The sequence below is a fragment of the Acinonyx jubatus genome, chromosome E2 (genome assembly GCF_027475565.1).
Source record: "Acinonyx jubatus isolate Ajub_Pintada_27869175 chromosome E2, VMU_Ajub_asm_v1.0, whole genome shotgun sequence".
In the NCBI taxonomy this organism is placed as follows: domain Eukaryota; kingdom Metazoa; phylum Chordata; class Mammalia; order Carnivora; family Felidae; genus Acinonyx; species Acinonyx jubatus.
The window spans coordinates 36056016-36069929 of record NC_069396.1 but is presented as its reverse complement, the minus strand read 5'-3'; the positions used below and the strand labels follow the sequence as shown (position 1 = coordinate 36069929).

General features: G+C 36.4%; 1 protein-coding gene and 1 non-coding gene across 3 annotated transcripts in view; both read right to left on the bottom strand.

Annotated features, from left to right (window-relative positions):
• ITFG1 (integrin alpha FG-GAP repeat containing 1) overlaps positions 1-13914 on the bottom strand; it is a 340878-nt gene that overhangs the window by 69880 nt on the left and 257084 nt on the right. The window lies entirely within an intron of this gene.
• LOC113595279 (U6 spliceosomal RNA) lies at positions 12800-12903 on the bottom strand. Its single transcript, XR_003415770.1, has one exon. It is a non-coding gene; the product is annotated as a U6 spliceosomal RNA (small nuclear RNA).

Sequence of the window (13914 nt, the reverse complement as noted above, 5' to 3'; positions counted from 1 at the left end):
AAGATGTTCAAAGACGGGCTTTGAAAAGCTCTGACATATTTCTGGAGACTAGCAGGCCACACACGTGTAACACTGTTTCCAGACAAAAGACCACAAAGGCCCTAATCTCTCATCTAATATCTCATTTAAGGAAATGTCTATCCAATTATATCTGACTCTTAGGCTGAGTAGGGAATTCAGTGGCTACACACAATAGAGACTTTAAAGTATTAGCCCAGGAAAATCACTGAAAAAACAGGAGCAACAACAACAAACACCAAAAACAACAAACCCAGGGGAGAGATCTCCATTATATAAAATGTCTGGTTTTTTAACAGAAAATTATGACACAAATAGGAGAGTTTGGTTCATATACAGAGGGAAGAAAAGCAGTCAGTAGAAATTGCCCCCAAGGCAGCCTAGATGTTTGACTTACTAAGCAGAGATTTTATTTTTATTTTTTTATTATTTTTTAAAATTTAGGGGCGCCTGGGTGGCTCAGTCGGTTAAGCGTCCGACTTCGGCTCAGGTCACGATCTCGCAGTCCGTGAGTTTGAGCCCGGCGTTGGGCTGTGTGCTGACTGCTCAGAGCCTGGAGCCTCTTTCAGATTCTGTGTCTCCCTCTCTCCCCGACCCTCCCCATTCATGCTCTGTCTCTCTCTCTGTCTCAAAAATAAAAATAAACATTAAAAGTTTATTTAAAAAAAATTTAAATCCAAGTTTCTTAACACATAGTGTAATAATTATTTCAGGAATAGACTTTAGTGATTCATCACTTATACATATAACACCCAGTGCTCAACCCAACAAGTGCCCTTTGTAATGCTCATCGCCCATGTTAGCCAATCCTCCTACCCAACACCCCACCATCAACCCTCAGTTTGTTCTCTGTATTTATGAGTCTCTTATGGTTTGTCTCCTTCTGTTTTTTTTTTAATTTTTATTACTTTTGCTTTCCTTCACTATGTTCATCTGTTTTGTTTCTTAAATTCCACAGATGAGTGAAATCATATATTTGTCTTTCTCTGACTTATTTCGCTTAGCGTAATACACTCTAGTTCCCTCCACATTGTTGCAAATAGCAAGATTTCATTTTTTTATCGTCAATATTCCATTATGTGTGTGTGTGTGTGTGTATACACACACACACCTTCTTTATCCATTCATCTGTTGATGGACATTTGGGCTCTTTCCATACTTTGGCCATTGTTGATAGTGCTGCTATAAACATTGACGTGCATGAATCCCTTCGAATCAGCACTCCTGTATACCTAGTAGTGCAACTGCTGGGTCATAGGGTAGTTCTATTTTTAATTTTTTCAGGAACATCCATGTTTTCCAGAATGACTGCACCAGTTTGCATTCCCACCAGCAGTGCAAAGGAGATCCTCTTCGCATCCTTGCCAACATCTGTTGTTGCCTGAGTTGTTAATTTTAGCCATTCTAACAGGTGTGAGGAGGTATGTCATTGTGGTTCATTGTGGTTTTTTTTGGGAGGGGGGGCAAATAAAAGTTTATTTGAGTTAGCTTGAATGTGGGGCAATATACTATAAAAAACACATCTTTATTTTTTACTTTATTTTTATTTTTTTTAAAAAATATAATTTATTGTTAAGTTAGCTAACACACAGTATGATACAGTGTGCCCTTGGCTTTGGAAGTAGATTCCCAAGACTCATCACTTACATGTAACACCCAGTGCTCATCCCAACAAGTGCCATTGCCCATCACCCATTTTCCCCTCTCCCTTGTCCCCATTAACCCTCAATTTGTTCTCTGTATTTAAGAGTCTCTTATGGTTGCCTCCCTCTCTTTTGAAACTATTTTTTTCCTTTCCTTTCCCCCCATGGTCTTCTGTTAAGTTTCTCAAATTCCACATGAGTGAAAACATATGATGTCTCTTTCTCTGACTTATTTCACTTAGCAAGTAATTAATTAAAAAACCATGTTGTTGGCACATAATGCATGAAGATGTAATTTGTATGACAACAAAAGAACAAAAGAGGGGGGAGTAAACTGAGGTATACTGGAGCAAAGTTTTTTTATGCTATTGAAATTAAGTTGGCATTAATATGAATTAAATAGATTGTTTCTAAGATGGAAACTAATTCTGAGAGAAACTACTAAGAAAATAAGTTAAAAAAATAGAGTATAAGAAACAAAGGATTTAAAATCCCATCTAGATGGTAACCCAAGTAGAGCTGGAGTGGCCATACGACACTTTAAGACAAAATACACTTTAAGAGAAATTTGTTACTAGAGACAAAAAGGACATTTTATAATGATAAAAGGAGATATAATTATACATTTTTTTAATGTTCATTTATTTTTGACAGAGAGAGAGACAGAGCATGAGCAGGAGGGGCAGAGAGAGAGAGAGACACAGAATCTGAAGCAGGCTCCAGGCTCTGAGCTGCCAGCACAGAGCCTGACATGGGGCTCGAACTCACAGACCATGAGATCATGACCTGAGCCGAAGATGGACACTCAACCGACTGAGCCAGACAGGCACCCCAAAAGGAGACATAATTATAAATGCACCTAACAACAGAGTTCCAAGATACATAAAGAATTGATGGGAGAAATAAATAATTCAACAATAATGGCTGGATACTATTATAATTATCAAAAAACCAGTTTTATTAATGTATAGTACAATGAGGCAGAAGATCAACAAGGAAATAGATGACTTAATACTATAAATCATTTAGATGTAGCAGATGTGGAAAGAAAACTGCACTCATCTCCAGCAGAATGCATATTCTTATCAAGCACACATAGAACATTCTCCAGGGGGAACCAAGTAGTAGACCATAAAACAAGCCTCAATAAATGTAAATTCACAAATGTATGGAAAATTATTCTACAGACTTGTAAATAACCAGTGGGTAACGTAACAGAGCAAGAAAAATTCATTTATATGGTTTAAAATTCCTCACTACAAGCAACCTGTCAATAACTGCCACTTGTTCAGCCTCAGTATAGTATTAATCTGAACAGGAAATCAAACTTCCCCATTTTCTACTATACATGTGTGAGAAGTAAAATTTTTTTCATGTATTTCAACGAAAACAACAAAAAACTGAATGCAAAAAGAGATAGAAGAATCTTCTGTCTTCTATTATGCCAGACATTAAAGAGATTTAAAAAAAAATGTAAAGCAATGCCACTCCACTAATTTTTAAATTTGGAAGGTATAGTTAATTTTTTCATAAAATATAGTTATGTTAACATACAATGGGTTTATTGTTATTTTTAAATGAATTAATAGAAACATTAGCAATTATTTGTTTTTAATTTCAAATAGAGTAATAGTGATAGACATAAGTCAAAGAAAACTCTTTGGGGTCCTTAGACCAAGAAGTTTTAAAACCACTGTGTACATAATGAGTAATAAATCCTGCTTTGCCTTCCCCATTTGAAATGATATGACTGATACCTCTGCCTATAAATCTTTTTGGTCTCTTACTCTATATGTCATAGCATTACACATGTTTCAGAGTTGTTTTTTTTCTTCCCCAAAATAGTGCCACTTGGCATTTATATGAATACTCAGTACAGAATATACTAAAAAATGATCATGCTTACACTGAGTGCCAAGATACTTGGAATAATTTTTACCCTGTGTCTCTTCTAATACAGTAGAAGTGCTAGGAGTATTGCTATATCTTTAGTATCTTTTACATATCTGTATTAAGAATTTCTGAAATAATTCCTCTAGTTCATGTAAGTATTTATGCACACATCTTAAATTCCTTTAGGTGAAACCTGAAAAGGTAATATGCCAGGAGCCCAAACTATGGGAATGTCAATCAGGAATGATAACACATCTGTGAGTTTCACATTAATTTCTTCTTCACACTTCCTCTGAAATGGATTTTTGTCCTGTTATGGACTGAATGTTTGTGTCCACCCCAAATTTATATGTTGAAGCCACAACTCCTAATGTGCTGATATCTGGAAGGTAATTAGGGTTAGAGAGGTCATGAGAGTGCAACCCTCGAGACACCACAGAGCTTGCTCTCTCTCTCTCCATGTGCTCAAACCTAGAAAGGCCATATGAACACAAAGCAAGAAGGTGACCCTTGGCAAGCCAGGAAGAGAGCCTCCATCAAAACGTGACCATACTGGTACCCTGATCTTAGACTTCCAGGTTCCATAACTGTGAGAACATAAATTTCTATTGTATTTTGTAATGGTAGTTAGAGCTGATTAATACAATAATTTTAGGCCTGTGAGTTATTCCATATATTTCATATATTGAGAGTATTTTAGGTATTAGCTTTTCAAATCCTGAGAATAACAATGTAGTTTTTAGAGTCAGACAATACGGATTCAAATTTCTCCTCTTTAATTTATTTTCTGTGTGATCTTCGGCAGGTTACTTAACTCCTCCCTGTTTCAGTTCCCTCATCTTAAATTAAGGATAATCACAGTACCTCTCTCATAGGATTATAGTGAAGACTGAGCAAATATGTGTAAAATAATTAGAACAGTGCCCGGCACACAGTAAGTATTCAATATGTATGCATTATTGTTTTTTAATTTTGGTAATGAAATCTTTTCAATTATGTTGAACTATTAAGTGAGCAAAATTATTTTGATTTATAACCAGAAACATTTATCAAGTTCACCTTCTTGTTTTTTTTTATTGTAGGATTCTAAAACTACATGGATAATTTCTTTGCAAGAATTTATCTTTGGAATAAAATTCCACTTCCAAGTATACATAATTGCTGTGTAAGACAAAGATGGCCTATAGTAAATCCCTTTCCCCAATGTCCAGGGCTGTGGACTGGACTTTCAAACTTTAGAAAGCATTGAACACCTGGAGTGACTGTTAAAATACAGATGGATTGAGTGCATCCTCAGATGTTCTTATTTCACATGTCTGGGTGAGCCCTTGGGAATGTGCATTTCTTACACTTTCCAGAGATGCTGATGCTGGTTGTTTGGGGACCCCACTTATCTACTAGGACTACATTTCATATACTTTATAAAAATTATCAACTTATGAGAGTATTTAGCATACCCTAAGTTTTTGTTTAATGATTGGATTTGATTGAATACAAGAGAATAAAACCATTGATTCAGTTGGGTACACAGAAAACACTGAGACACTTCTCATTCTTTTCAATTGTTTGTAGTGGTGCGGATTTTTTTTTTTTATAGTAGCAATGCACCTTTCTTAACCAACACAAATTTTGCAAAGCAGTAAAATGAGAGTTCATAGAATTGAAATTTCGCAGAGTTGAAAGGCAGAGAGATTCAAGATGGGAATCATTAAGCTTTCTGAATTGTGTGATATAATATGAAATGTTTATTTACTTTAAATTATTTAGCTCTTAAAAGGCATGATCTGAAAGTATTTATTGTGTAAGTGCTTTCACGTGGCCTATACTATTATGACTTGAGCATACTCAATTTTCATCTGTAACTACAAAATAGTGTGACCTTTTCCTCTTAAGGGCAAACTTAAGGCTATCAGATAGGTATATAAGTGAAGTGTAGGGTCTTGTTGGAATATGTGTGGGAGTAGAATTCCCTTGACAAGCAAGGAAGCAAGTAGTATACCTAAGAAAATATGGATATTTCAGCATTAAATAACCTTTATTAAATTTGCAAGCAAATTTTAATTTGCAAGTGATTTAAATTGAGAGAAAGAACAATCATGTAGACAGAAGCACTCCTATCTTGAGCAATAAATCAGAGTATTTCAAATGAGAGAATCTTATAGCTTGTACAGTTTCACAAGAGATAGTTTAAAATGATTTGGAGGGAACATCTCTGAAACAGCAAATATTTGACTGAATGGATATTTAGGGTGCTAGCTTAAAAAGTTTAGTTAATCAGAGAAAGATGAGAGTAACTTTTACTTTCTATTGTTGTTATTCTGCCCAGATGTCTGCAAACATTTTCTCTATAGAGCCAGATAGACAGTAAATATTTTAGGCTTTGTGGACCATAAGGTCTTGCATTGCCAGTTACTTTGATATAGCATTAAAGTAGCCATAGATAATATGTAAATAAATGAGTGCGGCTGTGTCCCAATAATACTTAATTCACAAAAACAGGAAGCTGGATTTGTCCACTGCATGGTGTTTTCTTGCCCCTGTTCTATTCAACAGAAAGAACAATAAGGCAGAAATTATAAAATTCTAAGTAGTTTGTCTGATATGGATGATCACTCTAGCATAAGGTTTATATGTGCCAATGATGTGTTTTAACGTTTAGAAATGTTTTCCACATACATGGGATAAGGAAAAGGTACTTACTATAAATGGGAAGACTTGTAACAATACATAAAGTAAACAATCTCTTTTTTATCACTTCCTATATTAAGTGAGTAATTATCGAGTTCTTCACCATTTCACGAGAGTTTCTTCCTTTTTACAGTAAGACATCTAAGTTCCTGAATTGAACAGAAAAAGACGCAGGTTTTTGGTTTTTTTTTTTTTGTCCCTGGTTTGTAAGTGGGGAAGAAGGCTGAGTCAGGGTCTAGGAATGGACCTGGTGCTGCTTTGGAGGTCCTGAGTTTCATCTGAAGTTTACAGACACACTTTTGAGGATGTAACCTGTAGTAAGTGGTACAGTAATCTTGGTTGTCTAAGTGTTAAGAGTTCTTGCTTAATGAAACAAATGCATACTAGTTTCTATAAAATGAACTGTTTTCTCTTTGAAATTCCTCCCCCCTACAGAATTCACACTGAGGTCAACGTTCCCCCCTACACATTCCTATGGAGACCTAACATCCAGGATTAGCAAGAAGTGTATTAAATGTCTTTTTTTTCCGAGCTGCCCAAAGAGTGTCTTTGAAGACACTCTTGAATTGTTTTTGCTGTGGACATTTGATTTCCTAAACAATCCAAGCCCATTCCCCTCTTTTATGCTTTTACCCCATCCATTCCTCTCCCATCCCTCCAATTTTTAACTACCTGAATCGGGTATGTTCGCCCAGTTATAAGCACTCCTAACGCTGGGTACTTTACTACTGAAGTGCTCATCATTCTTGTAATTCTTCATATGGTCTTGGATTGTGAATTCCATGAGGTTGGGTACAATTTTGGATTTGTTCACTGCTGTATCCCAATGTTTTATAGTGGAGCCTGGATCATGGTAAGTGCTTAACAACTATTTTTTTTTCCAATGACTGAAGGAATGATGTGGTTTTATAATTCAGGTCACAAGAATTTACTCTTAGTAGCCCCAGGGCCTACAGCCACGTCAACCTTAGGCACTAAATAAATGATGCCTTCGCATATACTATTTTCCTCTACCTGGACTGCCCTCCTTCTGCTTCTGTACCTACTAAAATCCTAGTCCTTCAAGAATCAAGTCATGGTCACCATGGAAGACTCTACAGGTTGTCCATTTTACCACTCTAGGGGGTGCCACTGACATAGACTGTGACATGAATGGTGAAACCCTGGAGCTGTGCAATATAAAGGCCACTCCCAGCTCAAATATCTCATTCTACTAGTATGCTGTACTAGTGTACTAGACTGTGATCTCCATGAGGGCAGTGATTTTTGTCTCATGTAGCACCTAGAACATAGCAGGAAGTGAATAAATAAATATTGACTGAATACATGAATGACCTCCTCAGTCATAAAAAAATCATTGGTCCTTTATGTCTTACATCTTGTCCTTGCTTCTGGTTTGGCAACTTTTTTTGTGTGGAATGATGTTTATAAGTGCCTCACGATTATGACCCAGTTCCCAGTGATTCTGAATCTTCTTTTTTATACTGGAATGTGAGGGTTTTAGAGAGCCTGTAATAGTAAGATTGAAGGCATGATGCCATATCTACACACAGGCAGATCAACTCTCCACAGAAATTTCTGGAAATTGTGCACAACCATGTTTTAATGTGGCCTGAAAATTTCACATCAGGGTGTGGTACATACAGTTTAGGTCACAAACCATGGTTTTTGAGAAGTGCTGTTTGAGAGTGAAGGCTCTGGAAACTTAGATAGGAAGCACAAATAAGCCTTAATGGATGACAGTTATACTCACAGGTGCCAGCCCAAACATAAGGTACACCACCAGGCATTGATGACTTGAATTGTATAAAAGAGTGGTGTCCCATGTTCTGAAGAGTTGGGGGAAGGGAGGGACTGTGTCATACGTGTGGGTGACCAAACCTCATGTTTTCAGCAATGATATCTAGTATATTGTGATTTAATATTCTGTGTATTTTGGGGTCTCAGATCATACAGGAGCATTTTTTCTCTTGGATTCACTGCAAAGCCCAAGGATTTACTCACACTTTCCTGGACACGCCTCACTTAACATGACATTTGTACAATGATGTTTTGTATCAGGCTGAGTAAGTGGTAAAGCAGTCAATCATTGAGTGTATAACCCTGGGTAAGCATTGCCAAACAATGGCCCCTGTGGCAAACCTGGCCTGCATCCTGTTTTTATAAATTTTTATTGGAACACAGATTTTTGCTCATTGTTTACATATTGTCTATGGCTGCTTTTACTTTAGAGTTGAGTAGTTGAGATGGAGACCATGTGACCCACAGAAAGCTGAAACTATTTACTCTCCGGTCTTTTGCAGTTTGCCAACTTCTGACTTAGGAGACGAAGCCTCCTTCTGTCATTAAAAGAAGTCATGTTGTAATTGCCTATTTTCGTTTTTAAATTGAAGTATAGTTAACATACAATTTTACAGTAGTTTCAGTTTTTATTTTCAAGGTAGAAACATATTTGTTGAAAACATTTCATAAATTGATTTCATAAATTTTGGTAAGAAAAAATTAAGACATTAGCTATTCCTCTGGAATGTTGAGCCCTATACCCCATCATCTAGTAAGTTCACTTTCTGTGTGAAAATCAGTACAAATCTCTCACATTGTCCCAACTTTCCTTTTAAATGTCATGTCTGATATTCGTTTGAGAGAATTCAGAGAAGTTAAATGAAAAAATATTAGTGATCTCTCAAGTTTTCCATTCTAGAAGTAAACAAGGACTATATTTGGCTCATTTTTCTTGTTCTAGGATGTGTCATATTGATGCAACACTGTTTGGGTGCTGTATTATATAGATTGTTTTAAACTAACTGTCCTCTGTATGCCTGTTGAATTATAGAAAATCAGGGTTGGAATACATTTCATTTCTTCATTAGACTATCTTTTTAAGTAGCCTAGACAAATCTTGGGGTTTTTATGTCACTGTTAAGTGCCTGATTATCTAAGGATTTGTTTTAAGGTCTTGGGCTCCTACTTGGAGACTACAGTATATTTTACATCATTGGCTCTGGATGGTAAAACTAAACTGGAAGAACTTGTAAGACACATTGTGTTAGCTAAAATCAATATTAGGTTTAACTATGCAATATAAAGTTTATGATTCTAAAATGTTAGAAAAATAGGTGACTTACATATGGATTTATTTTTCTCACAGGTAATTTTTTTATCTTGTTCATGTTTTTATAAACATGGATATTTTTCCTTATTTTCATTAGTGTTAACTGTATTGCCTAATTTAGTTCAATATTGAATTTTTTCTATTATTTCTTATTTCTTCAAGACATTAAATTCAGTAAATTATTTATTTAATTTTGGTTATTTTCCTGTTAAAAATGCAAGGAATTTTTCCCTTTGTAAAGGACTATAAAAGGACATTAAATGTAGAAAAATTTCAATTTTTTTCTATCCTTGGTAGAGGAAAGATGATATTGCCACTGTCAGGTGTGATAAAAAGGCAAACACTTAGAATTAAAGGTAGAATAATATTTTAAAAAGATATCAAATACATAAATCTGTTTTGATCAATAAATATTTGTTGTAGCAAAGACTAGTATCTTTTAAAGATGGGAAGGTAAAAGTACTAAATCAGATTATTTTCCTTAAAATAAAGACAAAGAGAAACTTACTTGGCTTATACTTTCTCATATTATTCCTACACAGAACAAATACAAGCCTGAGAATATTTCTGATTGAAAAGATGAAAAAAATGTTAAAGATACATCTTGTTCTGCTACATATATTAAAAATCTGTTTGTAGTAACAACTGAAACATCTGTCTCATAATGAGGTATCTCTGAGAACATAAATAAGGGATGTTTTCCCTTTATATCAGGGCTTTGCAGAATGCATTTCTCTTGTGAATAGCTTGTAATTTATTCTGCAAATGTTCAAACTTAACAATGAATATGTTAAGTGATTGTGGTTAAGAGGTGGTATGTGGATTGTGATTGTGGTTAAGAGGTGGTATGGTAAATTTATCAATGAAGGCCCATAAAAAAAAAGGAAACCAAATTTTAGGAAAAGCTCATTTATTCATACATAAATATTTATTGTGCTACTATGTGTCAGGCCACTGTGTTAGGGAGTAAGTACAGAATAATAAACAAGACCCAGTCTCCTTCAAGGGCTGAACACAGATAACTCACCAAATACAGAAGTGGTAAGTAGCAGGACTATGCATAAGGATGCTAAGAAACAACAGACGGTATATCCAGACCTATGTCAGTGGGGAGCCCAGGAATGATTCTTAGAGGAAATACTGTCTGAAAGCTGACCTGAAGGTCACATGAAGGACTCTAGGAGAAGGTGGAGAAGAGGAGGCTTCAGGACAGAGAAAAAACATGCAAGAGGCTGGAGATGAGACAGAATGGCAGAACAAGTAGTTATGTGTGGCTGAGAGAACTGGGAGTGGGTGTGAGGAGAAATGGCAAGGAATATGGCTGAAGAGGTAAACAAAAGCTCAAGCTAGGTCAAACTAGGTCTAACTAGATTTGGACCATTTTTCAAGGACAAAGAGAAGCCACTGAAGGTCTGTATTTTAGAAAGATCACTGGGGTACCTTTTTGAAGGATGGCTCAGATAACTCCCAACAGTCAGGCATGAAAAGCAAGAACAATGATAACCTGGACTAAATGATGATTGGATAGAGGAAGGATATTTAAGGGTTGAGACCAATAACCTAGTAGATCTGGGGGGTAAGGGAAAGGAAAAAGTAACTGAGAAAGGGAACATAAGAAGTGGACTGAGTTTTTGTGGGGAAACACTGGATTTCAGTTTTATCAGTCCCTGTAAGACACTCAGATATAAAGGTCTGAAGCTCAGGAGAGATGGCTGGAAAACAGGTTTGGGAGTGATCAGTATACAAATGGCAAAAACAAGCACCCCAAAACAAAACAAAACAAAACACCCACCAAACAAATAGGGGAGAGACTGAGATAACTGAGAGAGTAGAGTGAGAAGAGAACCTAGAGTGAGAGCCTGAGAAGCACCTGCATTTCCAGGTGGGCAGAGTAAATGTCCATAAAGGAAAAGGGAGAATGGCCAGAGAAGTGGAAGGGAGCCAGAAAGCGTGAAAATAAAGGAAACCAAGGAAAGGAGAGTGTTCCTAGGAGTGGTCAGGAGAACCAGGCCTCAGGTCAAATGCTAGATTACGACAGTCGGTTAAGGATATGGAAGTAACTAATTGGGAGAGATCCAATGGTGGACAACTTAATAAATTTGACTGAGCAGAGAAAACCGAGATTAGGTAATAGCTGGAGAGGATGTGAGGTTCTGGAAAATATGCATATTTGCTCTTGCAGATAAGAGAGATTTGGGTACTCCTTAAATGCTGAAGGGAAGGCAGCAACAGAGAGGCGGAGGTTGAATACACAGGCTAGGTAGAATAAACAATGGAATGAGGTCTCTGAGAAGGATGTGGGACTCACAGCATAATTAGTACACTGATTAATAAAAAAAATAGCAAAAGGGATGGGTGTGGATGAAGAGATTATATTTAGTGCTATAGAAGATAACTGAAACTGGTAAGCACGGGCCCTGTGCTATGTTCTAGGACATACAGACAGGCAAAACAGATCCTTCCTCTGTCCTCATGAAACTACTTAAAAGGAATATGCATGGATTCTTTTTGTGTATAGCAGATTAAAGGACTATTTCCAACCCTTTGTTCAATGAGAATACTCATATGCCTGCTTATAGGCTCATAATCCATAAAGTGGGAAAAGTCAGCAGGCTTTGCTTAAAAGAATTAACCAATTGACAGAGAAAGAAGCTATAATCTCTACTAACACAGTATATGTTATTATTTTTAAAATGTTTTTATTTATTTTTGAGACAGAGAGAGACAGAGCATGAGCAGGGGAGGGGCAGAGAGAGAGGCAGACACAGAATCTGAAGCAGGCTCCAGGCTCTGAGCTGTCAGCACAGAGCCTGACCCGGGGCTCAAACTCACAGACCGTGAGATCATGACCTGAGCTGGAGTCGGACGCTTAACCTACTGAACCACCCAGGCATCCCCACAATATATGTTATACTGTGAATAAAAGATTAAAAAAATTAGTTTGGTAATTAAAGAGAAAAATCAGGAAGTAGGAATAAAAATACTCTTTAGATTCACAGATGTTTATGGTAGCGCTCACTAAAAATATTGATATCCATATTTCATAAATTTGTGATATATATCAAAAAAGATTTACATTATAAGAAAAAAGTCATGAAGTCAAATAGACCTCTAGTCTTATCTTGAAGGCAAACAGAACACTAGAATTTCTCAAAAATTTGGAACTCATTATCCTTGCTAATACAGGGATGTTATAGAGGTAGGAAAATAACCATTACCATTGACAAAGAATAGCAGATACACTTTTTGAGTATTTATTGTGTATTAGACCTCTGCTCTGATTTGCCTACATTAATTCTCTAATCCTAATAAAAACCTTAGGAGGTAGTGTAGTAGGCAGAATAATGGTCCCCTAAAGATGTTCACATCCTAGCTCCCAAAACCTGTTGATAATCTTATATTGCAAAAGGGAATTTGCCAATGTGATTAAGGATTTTTTTCCCTTAAGAATGTGGAATGCTTCATGAATTTGCACGTCGCTCTTACCCAGGAGCGATGCTAATCTCTCTATCACTCCAATTTTAGTATATGTGTTGCTGAAGCAAACACATGACTAAGGGACTTGAGATGGAGAGATTATCTTGGATTGTCCAGATGGACCCAATATAATCACTACAGTCCTTATAAGTGAAAGAGGAAGGCAGGACTGGGTTAGGGTCAGTGGTATGAAGATGCTACATGGTTGGATTTAGAGATGGATAGAAGGGCCATAAGCCAAGGAATATAGGTGGCCTTGAGAAGTTAAGGGCAAGGGAATGGATTCTTCTTAAAGCCTCCAAAGGAATGGAGTCCTGCTCTGTGAAGCGTATTTGTATTTTTGACTTCCACAACTGTAAAAGGATATATTTGTGCTGTTTGAGGCCACTAAATGTACGGTAATTTGTTACAGCAGGAATAGGAAGCTAACATAAATGCATACAATTAGTTCCCCATTATACAGATGTGGAGAATAAGGCTTAATAGGAGTTATATAACTTCCCCAAAGTTACTGAACACAGTTGAAGAAATTCTGATTTTACATTCTTATTTTCCCTTTGAAGTAGGAATCTAGGTCAATGACTGAGAAATGAACGTGGGGATGGATTTAAGAAGATGCTGGAAAGGATATAAAATAGTTTTTATGAAAAAATGGGAGTTTCTGGTCTAACATGTAAAAAGTCCTTATCTTAGAGAGATATACATGGAAGTATTTACAGAATATAAGACATAATGGATTTTCCTTAAAATAGCTTAAGAGGGGCTGTGAATGGAATTAGTAGGTGGTGGTATATGATGATAGTGCTGAAGCTGGATGGTAGTATGGACACAAGGAGTTTTATTATATTAACCTATACTTCTATAGATGTTCAAATTTTTAAAAAAGTTAAACAAATTTCAAGGAAAAGAACAATAAATGACACAGAGGAAGACATATTGATAAAAGCCAGGAAGTAACAAGAACAACTTTTAAAGTAAAGCAACACTCACAGAGAAGCTATCAGTGGTGACTGAGGAAAAGTAAGTAGCATAGGGAGGAGGGTCAGGGAAGGTGAGAAGGAGGGATAGCCAAGGGGGACAATA